This window comes from Castanea sativa, chromosome 6 (assembly GCF_040712315.1).
Source record: "Castanea sativa cultivar Marrone di Chiusa Pesio chromosome 6, ASM4071231v1".
Classification (NCBI taxonomy): domain Eukaryota; kingdom Viridiplantae; phylum Streptophyta; class Magnoliopsida; order Fagales; family Fagaceae; genus Castanea; species Castanea sativa.
In genome coordinates, this window is record NC_134018.1 from 13,084,806 (window position 1) to 13,107,038 (window position 22,233).

Below are 22,233 nucleotides of genomic sequence, written 5' to 3' on the forward strand. Positions count from 1 at the left end.
CTAGGGTGACAAAATATGAATCTTTCAACTCGAAATTTATAATGAATAAGATACTTGAGTAGGACTCAAGTCCATCATATTATACTAGCTTGTAATATGTGCTTACGCATGAAAATGTTTAATTATTGTGGTATTATTGATGTTAAGCATGAGTTATTAAACATATAAAATATTAGTTTGAATAAATTAAACTTTTGTTTTATGGGGTAATTATGATGTATAATATAATGTGCAGTGAATAATAAAAAATTAATATTTGTGAAAACATAATGATCATTTGATTTTGTTACCCAAAAATGCGTAGTAGTAGTAGTAATAATAATAATACCAAAAGCAAAACATTTGTCATATTTCTTCTCTCTTTTTATCTATTTAGCCGAAGTTGACTAACAAGATGCCTAAGACAAATAGATAACTGAATCTAGCTTTTCATTTTTAACATGGTTTATGCCAAAAAGAATCTCAGGGTTAAAGAGTAAGCAAAAAAAGACATTTGAAGGTTCTAAAATTGATATTTCTACCTATATTTTTTATGATATTGTTTCTGTGAAGTTCCATTTTATGGCAATGAAATTGTATTTTTCTTTATCCGCTTTGATTAAGTTTTTGGTTTTTTGTCAAACAACATTATTCCTTCTTCCTCAACAATTTTACATCTAAAAATAGAAAGATATTAATTAAACACAAAATCTATTGACAATCCATGATATAGAATTATTAAAGTAAATGAATATGAACCTGTCAATAAGCTGTGCTCAGCAACCTCTTTAATCTTCAGGTTAAAATAAACTTTACTTGCCCTTGTGGTGATAAGAATTAGTTTGCCTTTAATAATAATTAAAAAAAAAAAGGAACGTTGAAGTTTATGGTTTTTTCTTTAAAAAAAAAAACATTTTGATATATATACATGTTTTTTTTTTTTTTTTTTTCACCTTGAAATGATTTTATAGTAGTTGAAGTAACAATAATTGTATATAAACCTTCGATCTTCTTTGAAAAATGCGTGACCATTTAAGTCATAGGCTCGGTAAAACTTTAAAAGTGCAAGAATTGCCAGAACCATAGGAAAAAGGTTAATAGATGGAATTATCTAGATTAAAATATATGGCATTTTGTTTCTAAAAAAAAAAAAATATATATATATATATATATATATATATATATATATATATATGACTTAAGAAAAATTAAATATTACTTAAACTCTATTATCTTGTTTTTATATGCAAAATTATTATTAATTAATAAGAATCACGTAAAAAAAATTAGAAAGTTTATAGACACAAAAAATTTGATAAAACTTTTCACACCTATTGATGTGATAGATTAATAATGGTAAGTAAAAGAATAATGTTAGTGGTGGACTTAAGTAAGAACTAGTAAAAATTTGCCAACTGAACTATTGTGAAAAATGTTGTGAATTTTTTTTTTGTATTGCTTTTTTTTTTTTAAAAGTGCTACATTTACAATATTTTTCACAAAAAGTCATAGATGTTAAATTATTATTGATTCTAATTTGAATCAACATACTAGAATTATTATTATTTTTTTCCATCAATAACAGTCTGTAACAAGTTGCTACTTAAAATTTTTTGTAAAAATATTGTGAACATAGCATTTTTTTCTTTTTCTTTTTTTTCTTGTCTTGATAAAAAAATTTATTTTATTTATTAACTAATATTTGAGCTTAATTAATTAAAAAATAACACTATTGATTAAAATTTGAAAAAAAAAAAAAATCTTCTTTTTACTTGAAATCATAAACGATTACATCAACTATAGGGCCGGCTCTAGCGTTTGGCAGTGAACTAAATGGCCTGTAGGTTCAGCCGGCCCTTTGGCTCCGTACGGCTTACCTACATCAACTATAGGGCCGGCTCTAGCGTTAGGCAGTGGACTAAATGGCCGGCCCTTAGGCCCCGTACGGCTTACCCAGCACGTGGTCGGATAAGAAGTAACAAAGGTTGTCAGACTTTTATTGACTGAGCTTCATATTCAAAGACTTTAGGTTGTTTCTTTGTCAATCTCCCGTGCTCTAGTGTGAATATGTACCTGCACTTGCTATTGCCTCTGACCCACTCCACTTGCGAGAACAAAACTTACGGATGTTGATTTTCACTTCATCAAAGAAAAGGCTCTTTCTAGTTTCTACCACAGATTAACTTGCCTATATTTTTCCTAAGTGTCCACCATCCTCTCGCTCTCTAGATAAATCTAATGGCACACAACTGTTGTACAAGATACGTAGATCTTCTTCCATCTTTAATGAGTAATGCTAGAGATATAAATTTTTTTTACAAAACTTTTTGCAAACAACTGATTTGGTAAGTGGTTATTTGTAAATGAAAAAATAATGTTAATGGTAAGCCTAAATGAAAACTAATGAAAAGTTGGTCATATCAATGATTTATAAAAATATTGTAAAATAGTTTGTGATTGTAGCATTACTCATCTTTAATTACAGGTCGTGCACGTGATACCCCATACCCACATCACCTAACCTTGATTTTTAATAGTTTCTAGAGTTGAATTGGTGAATTATTTAATTTGTTTCGAAGTTTACAAAAATCAGTCAAGTTTTGACTGATCTTATTTGGAATTTATGTATAATGCTTTAGCATGGTAAACATGCCTCACTAATATGATGCACAAAGAGGCAGAGAGCTCAAAAGGAAAGGACCATGTTAAGCTAATGAAATAATGATCTGAACCTTTTATCTACCCAATTTTCTTGATCACTAAAGGCCCATAATTAAATGCTGAGAAATTTAGACACACGAACACTCATGATCTTGTTGTTCTTCTACATTACTGGTCTAGTTTTTATCAGTTAAGACATGCTTCGCACTCATCAACAATGTTAATATGATGGGTGTAAATTTAGAAAATAATGTGATACATAATTATAAATATATGTGACCTAGAATGAATAGAACTAACTTTTCTCAAATTAAGGCACTGTGACAAGTCAAGTTGTTAGGGGCATATTTTCTATGTATTGGTTTATCTTTTCACAAAACACACTTTATTTGTAATTGGATAGATATAAGTTGTGTTTAATGTATCAAGAAGTATGTAACGTTTAGATCCTAAATGGTATCAATAAAGACATGAAGATTGATCCAAGAAACAAGTGAAGAAAAACAGTTTAGTATTTCTTGACACTAGCATCTATTGAGATTTAATGAAAAAACTCGACACAAGCTTGATCTATCGAGATCTACGATTTCAGAATTCGCAAATTTGAATTTCGGCACATGATGACTTGGATTGCAAGGGTTTCGTCTTCTACAACCCTAAACCATATATAAAAGACTTGTTTTAAAGTCATCAAAGATATATAGATTCAATTAGAGAAGTAATAGTAAAAATTAGAGCGCTGTGACAAAATTGGGTGAAATTTGATGTTCTAAAGGAATTGTGATGAGGATTAAAACTAATGCACATATGGTGGCGATCTATGTTGCTTTTCAGGAAAATTCCTTCATTTAGCACGGCATATTATCAAATTTTCTGATGGAGTCTTTTTAGCAGAGACTAATGGAAGGCCTAAAATGAGTAAATTTAAAAGTTAGAGGATTTTCATTGAACAAGTAAAATTGGAGGATTGAATTGAATTTTGGTTAAAATTAGAAGGTGTAATTTGTAATTTAATCAAAAAAATTATTTAGATCCAGGTTGGATACAATAATGCTAAAAAATATATCACATCAATTTTCCATTCTACATAGGATAAAAACTAACGGGCATGGACAGAACTACATAAGGTAGAATGTTTGCAAAAGTTTAGGGGCAAATTTTTTTTTTTTTTTAATCTTTTAAAGTTTAAGGAGAAAATTGAACTTCATGTAAACTACAGGAGAAATAATTTTTAAGCCCTTTTTTCCCCTATAAATCAACTTGTACTTTTTGTGATAATTATAAATAACTTTCTCTGTGATAATTTATTAAAGGAAAAAAGTGCTACCAAATTTATTATATAAACTTTACAAATTGATGAAGTAATTTTGATTGGTGGACTCCAACCATCTCATTAATGTATGTTTGAATTGTTTTGTCCTGATTGGTGACATATCATATTGTAAGCACAATTTAATTAAAAATCTCTCTCTCTCTCTCTGCATGTGAGCACACGTGTGTGTGAAATAATTGATAGTTATGACTGCGTGAGTATATGCCATGGTTAGTTATTGATATTATGTAAATATAGGATAAATCTCTATTTTAATTTGTCTATTTGTTGTTGATATTTTGTTAATATTCAATAGATGATAGTTTGGATTTCGCATAATTTTTTTTCCCTTTATTCATATTTGTCCTTCAAGTTCAATCTAATTTCTATCCTAGATTTTTATCAATCTTGATAGTATGGTCTTGAACGGCTTTCTTTAGATTTTCTAAATCTTGATATAGGGTAGATAATTCAAGAATTGGTTGAGGACAAGGAATTGTATAAAATATCATCTATGCAATTGCATAAGCTTCAGATTATCTCTTTGATCTTAAAATTTCCTTAAGAAAATAGGGGTTGATTCTTACGAAAATACTATGAGAAATATTTAATACACAAGTCATCTTTTATTCTTTTCTAAGTAATTTGAGATTGGTGCCATCTACAGTGAAGGTTCTCATAACTGTTCTAGTACTCCAAAGATCTACTACCCAACTCCTATTTTTTCAAACCAAATCTTTTCTTTACTACGAGTAGTATTCCCGTGTGATGTACTGATTGATGAAGATTTATATATAAGTTAAAAAAAATATATAAGTAAAGCTGAATTACTAAATATAGATAGTAATAAAAACTTGTAAAATAACTAACTAATTAATTTTAATAAAAAATTACTTTATGTTATATGATAAATGCTGATTTTTTAAGGCTTTATTAGTGTTTATCTATTTTTATATATTAAAATTCTCTTTGTGCTTTGTATTAATTTCTTAGTATGAGATCTAAAATTAGTTTGATCATTCTTAATTTTAAATTTCATCTTTTTAATTCTAAATTTTATTTGGGTTATGTTTAATCTAGAGATTTTTCCTAGATATTCTAATTAAAAAATCAACATACTCACAAACTAAAACACAAAATCAAAACACACAAAAGAGTTCAAAATTTGACATTTAAGAAAATTAAAAAAGAAAAAAACTTACCTAAGAGGAACTAATAACTTAAATGGATGTCCCTTGTTTTACTTCTTTCTAGTAGACTTACTTTTGATATGATATCCATGCATGCAAATTCAGAAACTAATAATAATACGTAAAATGAATTTATGAGATCAAAACTATTATATATACAAATACATAAGCGTAAGTTGCATCTTGGGAAAAAAAATGGTCGTATTGTGTGGGATTTAATTATAGTAGTGGCTTATTGTTTAAGAGAAATTGTATGAAAGACCATGGCTGAATATATATAAACTTTGAAAATAATAGACTTTTAGTTGGATTAGAATTTAATTTTTTGAAACTTAGATGACAAAGTTATACCTAAATTGAATTATTGTTAAATCTTATCATTTGGCTAAGAGCCTTTATTTTTTATTTTTTTTAATAAGATATAAATTATACTCTACCCTAATATAACTATAAGTATGTGTGTGTGTGAAGCTTGAACCCCGGCCCAAGAGCCTTTTAAGTTAATTGGTTGGAATAAGCACCTCTTGACTTATCCTTGTTTCAAGAAAATATATCCTAACATCTAATAAAAATTAATTTAATAATTAGTAAATGAAATATGCAACTTGAGAAAAAAGAAAAAAAAGAAAAAGAACTCAAACGTACCCAAGTCTCAGGACTCTCTAACAGAAAATTGTGACAAGAACCTGAATTATGGGCTAGGCTTGTTAATTGAGCATGGATCTGAAATTAGGCCAACAAATTGGACCGAACTGCTCCTTTCTTCTTCTTGCTCCTCTTTTTATTTTTAATTTTTTTAATTATTAAATTGGGTCGGGCCTTGGCCTTAATGAGTCTCTTTGGACCCGCGATACTTAACCGGCAAAATCTCAGTCTCAGGTACTGGGAGACGACCCGTCAGAACGGCAAATGCATGGGAGAGACGGTAGTCCGACAGAGTTTTGCAAACAACTTCGCAGCAAGCCTCTGCCCAAATGGCGATTTAGTTATTGTATGGTTAGTTATAAAAAAAAGAAGTGAATGGATTTAGATCTTGACAGCTTGTTCCTACTTAAGAATTTCAAATGTTCATGAAAATAGTTGCACATTTGCAAGGAATTTGCACATAAATTAAATTCATAATTATGTGAAACCAGATGTACTTGAACTAGGACATGCAGAGTGTGTGAGTGAGGTTCTTTTATGCTTTAGTGGAAGATTAATTAATTTTTACTTTAAAATTTCAAGATTGATTACAATATAGCTATTTGGTTGGAAATTTTTAACTCAATATTTTATTTTGTCATTGATAATTTCACATTGAGTAGAAAATATGTATATAGATTTGTTGTTTCAAAGTGAGAGCTACATGGGCTGGGCTTGACAAGTTAGAGGGTGAGGGAGATTCCAGGTGTGGGATGTTGAGGATGCAAATAATATGTCCATGACCAAGTTTCATTCATGCAAATGCTACCAAAACCAATTGTATCAAAGAGATATCAAGACAATTTTGTTCTGATGGGTCCCTTTCTGTAGGTAGAATAGAAACATTGATAATGGGTTAGACACTCCTTGCAATGGGAGCATCCCAAACTGCCATGATCCAGTGAGTGACAGTTGTTTGCCTACTGCTGTTTGGTTTCATTCCTTGTGATCTTAGTCTTATGTTCATGTCCTAAAGTTTATGGGTACCTGATGGCTTGCTTATGGGTACATGATTTTCATGAGTTTTGTTTTTTCTTCTCATTGAATCCACATATATATGCCTTCCCCTTTATCTCTGTATTTTCTGTGTTTGCAAGCTTGAGTAGAGGTCATACACTTTTACTTTGCTTGTGCTACTTTACCTAGGTGAATGAATTATATTGCATAATGAAAGCTGTGACAAATTTTGTTATGGTTAACCTATCATACGAATCATTAAGTCCATTTTGAGGCATGGGTTACCTTCTACTGAACACGGTAGCAACCTTTTTTTTTTCTCCCTTCAGTGAGTGAACATGGTAGCAACTTTGTCGTTGGCATAGATGATGAATTGATTTCTTATCTATGTCACTCCATTTTTGATCTTCAACGAACACAGTAGCAACTTAGTCTGTGGTAGATCACACTGTTGTGTTATTTACTAGAGAAGTTATTTTATGAACTAATACTGGCATGATCCCTTTTGATATCTCAATTTTTTCCCCTAGGTTTCTTATTGTTATCTTGTGTTTATCTGGTCATTTTCAAAGATATGTTAAGCAAATTTGTTATTGCCCAGTTCAGGACATTCACGAGTCCTATTTATGCATTATGCTTTGATCCTAGTGGCACAACATAAATGTTATTGCCCAGTTCAGGACATTCACGAGTCCTATTTATGCATTATGCTTTGATCCTAGTGGCACAACATAAATGTTTTCGAAATAATGCTTGGAAAATCTCATAAACTCCTCTGCATCTCATACTGGTACATCTTATGTACATATTTACAGGCTACAGCGTGGTTTTACAAATGTAGTGTTAGATAACTCTTTCTTGGTTCCTTCCTGAATATGTCATTGTTATTGTCAAGTGCTTATATGTTTTTTGGTTTTTTTAGGTCATAGAGGATATCAATTTCAGTGACAACAGAAACTAGATTATGATTAACTCATTAAGGGGGGGCACACAATTTGTTTTCTATAAATCCTTTCAGAGGATCAGTAAACTTCCAGTCTGCTGGTGCTCTAGTTTTACCACCAAAAATGGCAGTTTGGGTGTTATGGCTAAGCCTGCGGTTAGTTGGCCACCTACTCATAAATCAACAGAATAAGGAATGGAACTAATGGATGGAAAAGCTCTATACGTGGTGCTGCAGCAGCTGCAACTGGCAGGATGAGTTCCCTTTCTGGGGCTATTGCTTCATCTTCCACAATTGTAGAGGCAATGCTTTAATTGTGGATTGAAGCTCTTCAAAGGCAAATTAGTCTCTTTTGGTTTTTCCTCCTCCTAGTTGTATGGTAGAAAATGCATTGCAAACATCAACTTGTCTAGATCCAACACCTATTGTGTCTGGATTAAGCACTGCGCATGAGTCAGCTCCAGAATGTGATGCAAGATTGGCTGTTGAAGCTATCCAGAAGTAAAATATGTCAGAAACAAAACTGAAGAGAGACAGAGAAGATATTGACATATGTGGTGAGATTGGGAATTTAGACTGCAAAAAAATATATCCTGAATGATTGAAAAAAGGAAATAGCATCTATTATCAAGCTGGGGGTGCATTCATGAAAGCAAATATCAGTCCTGAGGAGAAACATCATCTCTATATACCAGAAGCTAAACTACAGACGCATCAGCCTTGGACCCCATTGTGGGAAAAACATGAGGTATTTGTGTTCTGGTGGAATGGAATATTGTGCTTGTTCAATCATGCATACATTTTGCTTGATGTCTGACTTGTTCTTGTAAACTTGCTTGCCAAATATTCTTTCAATCAATGATGATGGAAGGCACCAAAATGAATGAAAAAATTTCTTCTAACGGAGAAATTGAACTTGAAAGGATCCCAACTTGCATGATTAAAGCAAGGTCAAAAGACTTGGTTCCAGTTTGTGACTTTCTTCAAACCCCCAAAATCAAACAAACAAGGCTCACTAGGTTTTTTGTCTATTTATTTTTCATATTCTGGGTTGTGGCTAGTTCTTATATATAAAATTGCTTTCCCATTATGTTTTGGATGCATGGGCACCTGATTATTTGCATTATCATACTAAAAGGACTTTATCTTAGATAAAGCTGACATATAATAATTATATGTCTTGTTTAATGTGCCAATGAGCTCTAGCTTATACAACACCTCCCCCTCATAAGAATGGGATAGAGGGTGAGGTTGTGGGTTTAAGATCCACTGAGTGGGTGTGCAACTTACGAATAGAATAAAAATCATATGATTTGCTTAAATGTGCATCCGTAATGTCTTTCTGCTTTTGATCACTTTGTAAATTATCTTTTTTGTTCACAACAATGAGGGTTGTACTAACATTTTTGGGTACCATTTCTTGTGTCATACAGAAACCCAGCTTTAGATTGCAATACCAATGAGCTTCAGCATCAGAGGTCTGAGCTGTCTGAAACAGCAGGCTTTCATGTAGGAGCAGCTCTGGCTTGCTTGACTCTATGACTGACAGTGCTACTGCAGTGGCAGAATTTCACAATGTTAGGGAAGAAACTGAATGCAGTGGTCCTCAGATGCTAGTAGGAACCAAGGGCTTTGTAAATATTAGTGACAGCCCAAGAACAAAGACTCGCTTGGGATTGTAAATAATCAAGAGAGCTTAAGAATGGAGGCTCAATTCAAGTTTGTAAATAGTAACAAAGATGGCCTGAAAATGTATACTCATTTTAAAGATGAAGGTGGTGAGTTAGATTGGAGGTATGTTCATTGTCTGGTTTAAATGGTTGGTTGGACATGAAAAATGAAGTTACTGAGCTTATTAGTATTAAATATTGATTGGTTTTCGGTCTAGTAAAGATGAAATTCATTCTACCTTGTTTGGATTTCTTTTTAGTCACATTTTAATTAATTTCCCTATTTCTTGCTGGTAGTTTTGAGTTACACTTTGTCCCTTTTCTCTTAACAGTGTATATGATGTGTGGAAATTTAGAGAATAGTGATGCAGAACTGTGGATGCTATGTATTTGGGATTTCATCTACACAACTTTGTAAATAACAGTCTATATATTTTCTCAATAACCAGTTTTAAATTCGTACATAATAGCATCTTGTAAAATCTCTCTCACTGTTTCTTTATTCTTTTAATTTAAATATATTCTGCTACTACTCTTTTTACATTTTATCAAAGACGAAATGCTTGACCAATCTCTTCTTATCTTCTTTCTGCAACAATTTGTTTAATTGGATTTCTTCTTGTTCTATCATGGATTTCCTAGATTCTTTAACCAGTTGATCTTTTCACTTGTGGACTGAAACGTGCTTACAAGTTTTACTCTCTGGCTTTCTGCAACATCCTTTAATGAGTTATAGGGGAAAAGGGTTGATGGTTTTGTGGATTTAGGAAAGCTTTTCTTAAAGTTTTCAACAAGCGGTGTGAAACAGTGAATATTCAAACATGTTTGAAGGTATATCTGTTTGTACCCCAAGCATCAGTGCTGTATATTCAGGGAAAATGGTTTTTATTTTCCGAAGTTAAAGATGTGATAAAGAATTGTCATTTACATGTTAACAACATAGTAACGAGATGAGGATGATATTGCATGGTCTAAAAATATCTTATTCTGCAAAGGTTCTATTATAAATGGCATTTTAATCTAATCAGTTGATAAGCTGATTTCAAGGAATATAATACTTATTAATGAACCTGTGGAACTACGACTATGAGTCAACCTTTTTTTCTTTTTAATATAAATGGCATTTTAAACTAATCAGATCTTGTGTGCATTTGGGTATGTGGTAGTTTTCGGTAGTTTATTTGCAAACTATAGTTTTCGGTAGCTTATTTGCATGGTTATTTTCAAAAGATAGAGTTTTTTGTAGCTTTTATGCTAAATATATGACAAAAAGTTAAAATGTTAGCTTGTTATCAATATATATATATATATATATATCAAAAAAAAAAATTCTTAAATTGAGAGAAAAAGCAAAAAAATTTGCCAAAACAGACCATCATCTTTCTCTAGGAAAGTTGTCCAGGCCTGTAATCTTGTACTGCTTATTTGTATAAACAAATTGATAGTTTGGTCATGCATTTCTTGTACTATGCAGGTGAAAGACACCAGCTTAAAAGCTCTCTCTTTTTTTGGGTGCTATGTATTATGTATCGGTGTTCTGTATTTGCTGAAGATCACCTAATTCCAGGAAATTAGGAGCTCTTCTATTTAGATTCAAGTTAAAGGTTTCAAAAGGCTGCCTCTTACTAACCAAAATGCAGGTACCATAAAAGAAATAAAAGGAGAATCACAATGGTGGGATGCTTTGGAGTGGGATGATGACCAAACCAAATCAAGTTTGCGGCCTTTTTTCCATCCTCAGTAGTTAGAGTGGCTTCGGTCAAATAAGGGCTTTGGCCCAAAGTGGCCCTTTTGATTGTGTTTGAAAATTGAGTGAGTTAAGAGCTGTTCATTTTTGTAGTGTGAAAGCACCGATTAGTTTTTTTTTTTTTTTTATTTAAATTTTTAATTCAAGTTTGAGAGTATGTTCATTATTAGAGTGTGAGTACACCATTGCGTGTGTCGGAAATTTGGAATAATTGAGTGTCATGTTTGTGAGTTAAGATTGAAAGAGTTTTGAGTTACCCATATTGGGTTTGAAATTGTGAGAGATTTATAGAGTTTGAAGTTTGTATCTATATCTTTCATAAATGGATTTTTTTCCTGGTGTGCCCATAGATGTCATGTAGGCATGAAGTTGAAGAAATGATATTGAAATTATGTTAATATATTTTAAATCCTTGTTTAAATGGATATATTTATACTTACTAAAAATTAAAATGTTGGTAGATATTCAGAATTATGGTAAGTAATAAAACAATTTCAGGTTTCCTTCTAGGTAGCCCTACTCCAATCAAATCCTGAGCACCACTCTTTATACTTTTTCCTTTTCCTGATTTCTTCTTCTTTTTTAAAGATCCATTAGGGAAAGAAAAACAATTATCTTCTTCTGCAAGTTATTTATATCAGCTCATCTCTTTGATTTCAAGCTTAAAATGATTCGAATAGGCAATTTATTAATAACCTTCCCAAAAAATTTCTATCTTTTCTGGTATTTAAGTTATGCTTCTGGAGCAATATAACTTTCCTGTATATGCAACTGTGTAGTCTGTGCTTTCCAGCTCTTTGCTGTGTGAACATAAATTACAACTTGAATCTAAATAGAAGAGCTCCTAATTTCCTGGAATTAGGTGATCTTCAGCAAATACAGAACACCGATACATAATACATAGCACCCAAAAAAAGAGAGAGCTTTTAAGCTGGTGTCTTTCACCTGCATAGTACAAGAAATGCATGACCAAACTATCAATTTGTTTATACAAATAAGCAGTACAAGATTACAGGCCTGGACAACTTTCCTAGAGAAAACTTCGATAGATGAAGCTATCGAGAAGGTGTCGAGGAACAAGGCAAGACACGAGAACAGATGCTCGATCAATCCACCAGGTGTCGAGAAGCTATCGAGAGGTCAAAAGGTTTCTCGATCGATCAAGAAGATGTCAAGATTGTGATAAGAAAAAGCTAAGAAGCTTGACAAACAGTCAGGTGTCGATGAGGTATCGAGGAGGTGTCAAGCCAGCTTTCAAAAACAGTTTGTCAAGAAGGGAAAAAACACAGATGTGAATGCAATCAAACATGCAACTCAACCAATGATCCAATCAACATAATAGATTCTCAACATCATCTCTCAACAACAATCTTAAGCACATGGATCACAAAACACACTCACACACTAAACAAGTCTAACCGATTTTATATTTCAAAAACAAGTTAAGACAGTTTAGTAAGCATACATCAACGCATGTAAACCTTGTGATGGCCAAATCACATTGTACCTGCACATGTATCAAAGGTAGTAAAGAATATTGTGTGTTGTGTGTGAAAACATCGCATTGCATAGATGTCTCTATGTTATGACGATTTGAGATATGAGAAAATCACTTTAACTCACACATAATCATAACTGTTTGAAGGAGACTATCACCTTCGAGGTACATCCTATAACTCCCACATCTCTTAGAAAACACGCTTGCAATCATATTTAAAGTATTTTGTTCTTTTTGCTTTTATTTTCTTTGGATATTTTCTTTTTATTAAACAAACCATGCATGGGTATACAAAGGAGAGAGAAGAAATATCCAATTATGTTAAGCTTTTGACATTGCACTTTTGCTATGCCGAAGCATACAAATGTCATATCATGATTGGCGGGCAATAGTGGTGAGATGATTATTTATGCCTTTCTCTTAGGATTTTCTAGTCCTACCTGTCAAAAAGAGTGATACGAGTGTTAAGTACAAGAGATCACTTAACCTTACTCATCACAAACAAAGAGCCACAAAGCTCACTTGCTTAGTTGTGCATAGAGATGCTCATTTAAGCTACAAGTGATACGAATTTTAGAAAACTCTGTTTCAATGGCCATTTTAAGGTTCACAAGAATCGATGTACACAACCACACACTGTTATTGTATTTTTTTTTTTTTTTCAATTTTTCAATTTTTTTTTTCTGAAAAACAAAATAAAACAAAAACTAAAAACACACAAACAAAAACATGTTAAACAAAGTAAAACAATGCATAAAATTAGACTGACTCAAAACATTAAAGCAAAACACACAAGTAATGCAAAAACAAAAACAAGAACAAGAAGGGGAGAGAGAGAAAAAGTGAGTAAATCACTTGGAACCCTTTTCCTTCCACACCTTGGAAGAACATTGCCTTTTAGCAAACCCTTAAATTGGTGATGAGGGAGAAAAGTTGAAACCGTTCAAGTTTGAAAGGAACATGAGGGCTTTAAGAAGATCTCCAAGAGGAGCAAGAGAGGTTTGAAGCTGATTCTGGTTCCCAAATGCTATCATGCCATTGCTCTGTTGAGTGGCTAACCACTTATAGCAATTTGGTCGAGTATGACCGGCAATATCACAATGATGACAGAGATGCTGCTTCTTTTGTTTAGGCTTTTGAGAGTTAGCCTTCCTAGTCCTTGGGGTTTTAGTTTCCTTCTTCTCAAACTTAGGGGGGTGCTCCTAAGTAGATTTACCCTTGTCTAGGTTCTCACTTGCTAATTTAGTTTTAACATCATTGTTTTCAATTTTAATGTTATTAGCAGGAGGAACAAAAACAGTAGTACTGGCAGAAGCAATATTAGAAGAAGAGAATTCATACCCTAATCTGATTCGATCCGAAGCAGATTTCTGAATGTTGAGCATCTCATCTAGCTTTGCATTTGATGTCCTTTCCAGTTGAGCTCTAACTTGAAATAGCTCCGCTTCAAGCTTCTTGGTCTTCTCAGCCAAGAAATTGTTCTCGAATCTCAGTGCCCCAATAGTCTGATTAGCTTTATCAAACTTAGTGGAAAGCTCCTCACGGTTAAGTTCCACTTCACTGAGCTTCTTGGTGGTTAGCCTATAGAGTTTCTCATGCTTCTCAGAGAGCTTGTACAGTTTCTCATAGGCTGTATGGATATCATCTTGATCATCCATCTTTTCAAACTTGGATTCCACTAGTTCCTCTTCTTCATCCACATCTTCAACAATCCCTTCAGTAGGATTGACAGTGGCAGTGAAGGCATTCAAAATTTCGTCATGCTTATTGTTGGAATCATCTTCAGGCTTAGTGTCACTCAAAGTAGCAACAAGTGCTTTGCTCTTCCCAATACTCTTGAGATATGTGGGACACTCCTGTTTCATGTGACCGAAACCTTGACACCCGAAACACTTAGGTCCTGTGGGAACAGTGTACTGACCGTCATCCCTAGAATCCTTCTTCCCTTTATCTTGGCTCTTGAACTGAGAAGAACTAGATTGCTTACGGTCCTTGTCGAAGCCTTTTACATTGGCATTTTTCATGAATTTCTTGAATTGCCTGGTGATGTAGGACTTCATTTTAGAATCTTCATCGTTTGATGACTCATTTGTCTCATGGCTCTTGGCCTTCAGTGCCATGCTCTTACCTTTAGTAGACTTGCCAATTCTAGTCAACCCTAGCTCAGAGGTTTGCAGATTACCAACCAGCTCAGTTAGAGGAATCTTGTCAATATCCTTTGATTCTTCTATGACCGTGATCTTGGCATGAAATCTCTCGGGCAGAGATCTAAGCACTTTTCTCACAATCTTGGGTTCAGGAATGGTTTCCCTAATATTGAAAGCTGAGTTCACTATGTCTTTGAGCTTGGCATAGAACTCATCGAACGACTCATCCTCCTCCATCTTAATTTCTTCGAAGCTTGTAGTGAGCCTCTGTAGCTTCGAATCTTTAACAGCCTTTGTTCCCTCATAGGTTGTCTGAAGGATGGTTCATGCTTCCTTAGCAGTTTCAGTGGAGGATATCTTCTTGAACTCCTCATTAGTGACCACACTGAATAAGGCATTCAATGGTTTGCTATTGAAATTTACCGTCTTGATCTTAGCATCATCCCAATCAGCCAACGCTTCTTTAGGCTTGGTCCAGCCTATTTCCGCAGCTTGCCACACCTTTTCATCTAGAGATTACAAGAAAGCTCTTATGCGTACTTTCCAGTATGCATAGTTAGTACCATCAAACAATGGAGGTATAATAAGAGACTGACCTCTATCCATAACAAACACGAGTCAATGGATCACACATAAGGATTAACCCTAATTAGAGTGTGCCCGCTCTGATACCACTTGATAGGCCAAACACGTATTGACCCCTTGTGATGAATTAAGTTGATTAATTAGCCAAGTTATTAATTAATCAAGTTAACATGCAAAGCGCGTGGTAGAACAAATAAATCACCAATTAAACTAAGTATGCAGTGGAAAAATTAAATAACATAGTGATTTGTTTACGAATGGGAAAAACCTACATAGAAAAAATCCCACTCGGTGATTTTAAGGTCACCACTCTCGAAATTCCACTATTATCACAACAAGCGGTTACAAGTAAAGGAATCCCAGTACCTTATACCAACCTACAGTTGAACCTTTACCCCAATACCCAATTGGATTTGTTCTGTAGTGACAATTTCTCATTTTCAATACACGGCTCCCAGTACGTGACTAACCAATTGCGTGGATCCCAGTATGTGACTTCAATCACCAACTAGAGAAGATTGTTGGCTGCAAAATTCTTCAATTCATCCACACGATGAAGATCAAGAAGATGCTTGGAACAAAACCCTATGGTGCAAAGACACATCAACTTCTTCATAAGAGAGATGAACTAGAGCAAGAACTTTGTCTCAAGTCACAATTTGCATGAACAAGGATTTCTCAATGCTTGTGCAACTTGCATCCCTTTGACGGCCCTTAAAAAATTATTTTATATGTCTAGGGTTAAGAGAAAAGAAGGCCCAAAGACACATCCACGGATTGGACACAGAACTTAGAATCTGTTTTTCTTAAACCTCGACAGATAGAGGTATCGAGATGCTGTCGAGCCACGGGGCTGGAACAGCTCTTTAAATCTCGATGCATGCTAGCTATCGAAATAGCTGTCGAGCTTTAATAAACTTGCACTATTTAGCTTGTTTCTTGGACAGACTTGATGACTTCAACACTTGATCTTGAAACACAGTTTCTTGAAGTATAAAACTCATCCTAATTCTATCCAATTACAAGTAAAGTGCGTTTTGTCAAAGGATTAGCCAATTACATTAATGAATGACATATGTTCTTAATAAGTTAAACACATATGTCATAACAGTATTCTTTGACTTGCATTCTTTTTTCAATACAATGTAGAGACATCAGTCTTTATGGAAGTATAAGCACGATCTTTTTTCCCAAAACCCATGAATACCTTATATTATGAATATTGAAATTGAAAAAAAAAAGAATATAGAGAAAGAAATATTATCTTCATCTTATAGCCTTACAAGTCTTGATTTGTTTTCTTCAACAATAATTATTTAACTTATATTCATTTCTAATGTAATCATTATGATTCATGTATAAGATATAGGATGCCAAACAAAAGGCTGTTGCAACTATATACAGGGATTTTAAGGAGTCTTATGCAGAGTTGCCGTGTTTTTTGGTAGGACTTAAGGATGCAAGTCCGGGTACAAAGTATAAATTACTAGTGGACAATAATTACGAACGAGGGACTTGTATGTTCAAGTCTGTATTTTGGGCGTTTCGTCCATCTGTTGTTGGGTTCAAGCATTGTAGGCCTGTGATCAACATTGATGCAACCCACCTCTATGAAAAATATAAAGGGAAAGTAATGATTGCAATGACGACAGATGCTAATAATAAGATTTATCCACTAGCCTTCATCATTGTCGAGAGTGAGAGCACAGAGACTTGGGGTTGGTTCTTGGCTTGTATAAGAAAGTATGTTACCAACCGGAGTAATATGTGCATCATATTTCACAGACACCCTGGGATATAAGCTGTCTTCAGAGACACTAGTCGAGACTTTTTGCAACCTCCCATGACAGAACAGTCATCTATGCAATAACGTTAACACTAGATGGAACAATGAAACTTTAAAGAATCTAGTATGAAGGGTAGCGAGTGCTACCCAAGAGCGAAAGTTCAATACCACCTTCGAATTAATTGAGAATGTCAACGGGGATGCGCACTAATATCTCAAGGATGTGCCCAAAGATTGATAGGCCAAAAATTATTGACCCCCTTTGGTAAATTAATCTATTAATTAGCCAAGTTAATTAATTAAAATCAAATACATGCAATAAGCGTGGTAGCACAAACAAATCACCAAATAACTAAATGAAGCGGAAAATAAATTTGACATGTGTGATTTGTTTATGAATAGGGAAAACCACTGAGGCAAAATCCTACCGGGTGAATTTAAGGTTACCACTCCCGAGAATCCACTTTTATTAAAACAAGCGGTTACAAGTACAGGAGTCCTAGTACCTTATACCAACCTATAGTTGAACCCTTATCCCAATACCCAATCGGACTTGCAATGTAGTGACAATCTCTCTTTTTAATGTACGGCTCTTAGTACATCACTAACCAATTGATGCATGGCTCTCAGTACGTGACTTAGTCTTTTGCACAAATCTCAGTATGTGACTAACCCCTTTGCACGAATTTTAGTACGTGACTAACACACTAACTTGAGGAAGATGTTGGCTGCAAAGTTCTTCAATTTATCAACATGAAGATCAAGAAGCTCCTAGGTTACAAAACCCTTGGCACAAAGACGCAGTAACTTCTACAGAGAGAAAGATGAACTAGGGCAGTTTCTGTCTCCGGTTACAATCTATGTGTATGAATACAACTAAACTTTTGCAACACTGAAACGACCCTTATAATAATTCTTATATATGTCTAGGGTTATGAGAAAAGAAACCGTACACAAATACACTTGGATATGCGTGTAATCAGATTTGAAAATCCTGATTTCGTAATTCTCGACAGATACAGCTTCTGTCAAGCTACTGTTGAGCTTTAACATTAAACCTCGATAGATGTGTTCTGTTGAGCTTTAATGAACAATACTTCTTTACTTATTTTTTGAACAAATTTGCATGGCTTTAACACTTGACTTAAACAACATGTCTCTTAAAGTCCTAAACCATCCTAGATCTACCCAATTACAAATAAAGTGTGTTTTGTTAAAGGATTAGCCAATTTACATAACATATGTTTCTAACAAGTTCCACATATGTCCTAACAAAGACAAATGGGCTCTAGCTTTTGACAAGGGTTACCATCGTGTGGCGATGACCATAAACGTCTCTGAGTGCTTTAATAGTGTTCTAAAGGGTGCTCGCAGCCTGCCCATTATGGCAATGGTGAAATACACATGGTTCAAACTAAATTCCTACTTCAATGATCGTCACAATAAGAGCATAGCACAGTTGAATTCGGGCAAAAAATGGTGTAAATATGCCTTGGATATCTTCATGAGAAATAAGGAGAAGGCAAAGCATCACAAGGTGACAAGATTGAGTGTGCAACAACAATCATATCAAGTAGATACACCACATAATCCAGGGTCTACTGGTTGGGGGGATCACACACATGGAGTTAATCTGCTGCAGAGAACTTGCACATGTCAGAAATAGAAACTGTACAAGATACCATGTTCACATGTCATTGTAGTTTGTATTAGGTATCGACACGATGCAAAGCAGTACATTGACCCATGCTATAACGTGAACACACTGTTCTGTAGCTATGCTCCCATTTTCCTTGCGTTGAAAGATAAATTATCATGGCCGAATTCTGAAAAAACTCAAAGGGTCATCCTTAACCCCCTGATTAATTCGGGAGAAAGGTCGCCTTGTCTTAACACGAATTAGGAATGAGATGGACGAGAGCGAGAAACGGCCGAGAACCACACCATGGAAGGGAGTTGTTGGAAAATACTGGTTTTGTATCTCATACAAAATACACAGCGGAAGCAACAAACAAAGATCTATTTTATTCATGATTGATAACATGTACTATGTAAATTTAAGAATTTAAGAACAAGATAGCGTACCTTAGTGTGGTGAAATTCAAAACAAAAGATTAGAAGTACTTAGGAACACTTTTAATCTTTACTCCGATTCTACTTTACGCCCAAAAAGTGTGGTCTCTCAATCAATTTCCAAGGGAGAATAACTGTGTGGCTTTACTCACACATACACACCATTTCACAATGATGTCTCTCTTTCTCTAATAAAAAATTCTGTATGTTTTTCCCTTTATAACTAACCGATTATCTAATTGGGCTGACCTATTGGGCTTTTCCAATTGGGCTTTAGTGTATGGCTTGAAGTGGAACCAAAAGGGACTAATAAGACACTAGCTCCAATAGGCCTTAGGCCTTTCTGTCAACTTTTGACAAGTCCAAAGTTACCATTAATTATATTTAATACCGTTATATAAATATAATTGCACTCTAGGTCTTATTAATAAATTATATTTTAAGACTTTATTATACATGCAACCCCTTCATAAAATATTCTTAGTAATACAAAATCATAAATATAGACTGTCACTTTGAAAATTATTACATCTTAATCCTTGAGTACTCGGTTTAATCCTTTAAGTTATTCATCACATATTTATGAAATCTAATTTCGTGAATATATACTTTAGTATCTCCTTACTAAAGTAATTAGGCCTAACACTTTGAATAACTAAACCCATCAAACTTATCTCAATGGAATATTTTATATTTTCGTTAAAAGATTATAAATTTCATCTTGAGAATATATGTTCCATCAACATTAAATGTAGTTGCTCAATATACTGAGGTTTTGATCGTAACTTTGGATCTCACTCCTGATATATCAAAGTAACCTACATTTCATGATTAGGTCCTTTATTCTCTCAGAATTAAGAGTTCGTGCAAATAGAAGTCGTGAGATTTATTATTCATTTGACAGTCGTTATGAAAATAATAAATCTCACAGTGGTCCAGTTCAATATGTCTTAACTCTTAAAACATATCAACATATCAACTAGAAGTCTCCACTTCCATGATCAAGATAAATCATCTTAGTTGATATGTTATAGTCTTCGTAGATTAAATGCCCAATTTCATCACCGACTACAAACTATAATTCTGAATTTACAAAGAACTTGTGATTTATATCTTCTGTGGCTTTTTACATAAATCACATATAATGCATTTTATGGACTATATGATAATGTCTAAATATTCATGTTACTATTATTTTAGATAAAAATAAAACAACTTTATTAATCATAATATTAAGTCATACATAATGTTATATATAGCATCATACATTAGGATTTAAGGGCACACATCCTAACAGGGGGGAGAAAGGTGCAATGTAGGTTGTATAACCAAGAGAGGCATAATCGAAGAACATACCCTAAGCGGAATGAGCTACCGACAAGTGGTAGTATTGCGGACTAGATACGCTAAGTTTGAATCGTAGAATCATTCTAAATTTGAACTATGTGTCCTTACATGTATGAAACTTTCATATATATATATATATATATATATATATATATATATATATTTTTTTTTTTAAATTTGGATTGACTGTCATTTGAAATGACATGAGAGTCGAGAGGGGACTATAACACCTAATAATTTAAATTGGGGCACATGTTCCTAACAGATCTGGGACAGTGAGTCAGAAAAAAGATAGAAAACGAAAAAAATTGACTAATGGCACTTAAAAGTTTCATGTGCTCTGATCTATCTCGTCCCATAGGGACACATTTGAATGATAACCTGCCTAACTTTCAAGTGTGAACCTCGTGGGGGCTATGTCAGCAATATTTGACTCAAATGGTTTCTAGACAGTTTTTAATACACTAATTATATATTTTATCATTTTCCTAGTCAAAAATTGAATTTGTTAACAATTTTTTTCCCAAACATTTAGATGTGCCTTCGGATAATGGAAGCATAAACGTGAAAACTAGCGGCAGTATAGATGTGACTTCTTGTGAAGGCCTATGACCTGATTAAACCACCATTAGCCATGATCTCTGAGTGATAGACACACATTTTTAGCCAAAACAGTAAGGCAGCTGCACAATGAGAAAATCTAATCAATTTTAGAGAAGTAAACATTACAAGAATATAACTATTTTGGGATTGAAATTATGTACCGCCTTCTTAGGTGTATTATACATATATGAAAGGATATCCTTTTGGTTTTTTTATTTATTTAATTTTTTTATTATTACTAATTCAGTCAAGTGATTCTGTCAAGGGATACCCCAATGGTTATAGCAAAAAAAAAAAAAAAAAAAAGAAGAAGAAGAAGAAGGGTCTTTGGAATCTCAATTCTCAACAGAATCATACTACTGGATCAAGAAAAGGTGTCTAGAAGAATTGACATTTTTGGTGCTGATTTGATTCTTTTAAAAGGACAGGGGACCATACGGAGGGGGGGATGAACCTCTTAGATGCTCATGTTAATTAATATTCTCAAACTCATATGTGCAATCAAAGCTAAATTATATAACTCTTTCAGAATTGACTTGTCTAAGTCTAAAGTAAATATGTAACCTCTTAGATGCTCCCGTTAATTTGGTTTCAAGATTCCTACAAATGAAATTTATCCATCTTTCAGAATTTCCTTATCTAATTGTTTCTTCTGTGCATCTGCTAAAGAGCATAATTAGTACTTTTTTATTCAGTGTTAATCAATCCTTCAGATGAGAATGTTAAGATTGGTATACATGTAAATAGTTCATATATGATTCTGCCTGCAGTTAACAGAGGATCTCAACAATGTTGTTTAGCTTCGAAATGAACATTTAAGTGTATTTATTGGCATTTATAATTTTCTTAGTAAGCCACCTCTACTAGACCCCATAAAAGTGGGAGATTTATGCATAGGGTACAAACTTGTTAGATGGATGAGACCATATGAATGTTTATACTAGAGAACAAACAAGCATTTTTTTATATTCAGTTCTGAGTGTGTCAACCTTGTTAATTTCAATTTGTTCTTGATTTTTGGGTGATTAATGATTGGTGTCTTTCAGGAATA

General features: G+C 33.6%; 1 pseudogene; it reads left to right on the forward strand.

Moving 5' to 3' along the window:
* The first annotated feature begins 6,677 nt into the window (after nt 1–6,677).
* Nucleotides 6,678–9,712, forward strand: LOC142639483 (autophagy-related protein 18f-like; annotated as a pseudogene).
* The last annotated feature ends 12,521 nt before the right edge of the window (nt 9,713–22,233 follow it).